Genomic DNA, 1989 nt, shown 5'->3' with positions numbered 1-1989 from the left:
AATTAGGCTGTGACTTAATGTCACAATATCAAAACTGTATCAACTTAAATATTAACAAAAATAATACTGTCTTAAATTGTATATACTTCAAACAATTTAAATTCTCATATCTCTGATAATTACATGTACTATTAAAGTACACAGAAAAGTCTCCAAAATTTAATATCAGATAAAATTGAAGAAATCATGACAAAAATATTGCTAACTAAAGTTACATATACTGTATACAATTCCCTTTCTCATCCTCTGCGATGTTTATATAAACAATAAAAGTATTGAAAAAATAGTTTGAAAAATCAAAGCAAATAATCTGCATAGCTTTAATTAAAATTATTACCATAAATTAAAATTCTATTTCGATTCTATAGTAATTTTTTAAAAAAAAGAACCTTCCTCTCTAAAATATAATTTTTTATTTTATTTGATTTTTATTTAATTTTCACCTTCTTAATCAAAACTTTATTATTACCCTTTACCTTACCTTATTAAGAAAAACTATTGTGTGATATTATTAGATTTCAAATCAGCAATTTATATTAGAAGTTAGAGAAAAACAAATTAATTATAATCATTTTGCTAATATATTCTTGATATGATTTGTGAGATTCTTTTACTGCCCTCAATAGTGTTGTGGTGATCTTCAACACTCCTCCATAATTTCGAATGGTATCTTTGATTAGTCTAAGAGACATAATAGTATTCTCATGGTGACTCACATTAAGCATTGCTTTAATTATCGAAAAACCTCTCTCCGGATCAGAATTCCCAAGTGGCAAAATTAAAACAGTTTTAGTTAATGTAGTTAAATTCTTATATTTTAGATTATTGCTTTTTTATTTATATTTAGCCTATAACTAACTTTTTAGGAACACCAACAAAATTTTATTAGATTTTTAAGAATTTTAGGGTTTGCACATAGTTTTAGGAATTTTATGAATTTTAGGGGGAATGCGACCCCTGCAGATAAGACAATGCACAATGTATTTTTCCATCCTTCGCTAGTTTAATACTAAGCACTGCTGAGCTTGCATTTCCCAGTAAGTAGCATATAAATTTTCGGAGTTCATATTAAATTTAAAACTATATTGTTGTATCAAATTTAAAGTACTATCGGATGAATTTTTAGCAAGCAACAACCATTTAAATCGAATACATAAATAATAAATAAAAAAAGTAAATGAAAAAGAGAATGAAAAAAATCATGCTGTTGAAATCATTTAATTAAATAATGTAAAATTTTTAAATGATATCTATTTAATAAATAAGAATCAGATAAAATTTTTCTAGAGGAAAGTGTCAGGATGTGAAACGTGTACAATAATTTTTCTTAGTTCAATCTAAGAAGCATCACATTTATTTAAAAATTAAAATTTAAGATTAACAAAAGAATATTTATGTAAGTCTTATTCTGGCGTAAAAGCTTGCTCAACGAACTTTTTAATCTTGTATGCTCATTTTGTCAGCATTTGTTTAATTTTCTAGGTAAAGTGATCAAAGTGAGATATATTATATGATAGCAGTGAAAGATCTAACAGAGGATTGAATTTTTGTCTATGATAAAGAAATAAATTACGAAATATTTGGTAAAATAATGTTGCAGCTCATGTACCACATGGTCTTCAATTCTTTTGTATTAAATGTTAATGCAGCTGTTTTATTTTTTTTCCAGTTGTCTGCCCAATGTATTCATTTTATAATAAACTAATTGTCAATCAAGTGGAATTTGTTTCATTTAGTATATAAGCACTTAAATTTTAATAATCTTCACTCATTAAATGCCACATTTTCAAGTGATATCACATTGCCGAATCATTATGGTGAGGAGGAGCGTATAATGGTAATTTTTAAAAGGAAAAAAAGTACAGTTTATGATACAAATTTCATTTCTATTTCAATTATTTTGACGAATAATTGAGAACCTTGTTATTATCTCAATTGATTCATTTCTTACCGTATCCTCATTATTTTGTATTAACATAGATCAAAATG

General features: G+C 25.5%; 1 protein-coding gene across 1 annotated transcript in view; it reads left to right on the top strand.

Annotated features, from left to right (window-relative positions):
- LOC107457090 (acetylcholine receptor subunit alpha-L1) overlaps positions 1 to 1716 on the top strand; it is a gene marked incomplete in the record, with an annotated part of 12224 nt that extends 10508 nt beyond the window's left edge. Inside the window, 1 exon segment of the mRNA XM_071183242.1 lies at positions 1483 to 1716.
- Positions 1717 to 1989: the final 273 nt, after the last annotated feature.

Source organism: Parasteatoda tepidariorum, chromosome 7 (assembly GCF_043381705.1).
Source record: "Parasteatoda tepidariorum isolate YZ-2023 chromosome 7, CAS_Ptep_4.0, whole genome shotgun sequence".
Classification (NCBI taxonomy): Eukaryota; Metazoa; Arthropoda; class Arachnida; order Araneae; family Theridiidae; genus Parasteatoda; species Parasteatoda tepidariorum.
The sequence above is the reverse complement of the archived record's forward strand: the minus strand, read 5'-3'. Positions and strand labels throughout refer to the sequence as shown.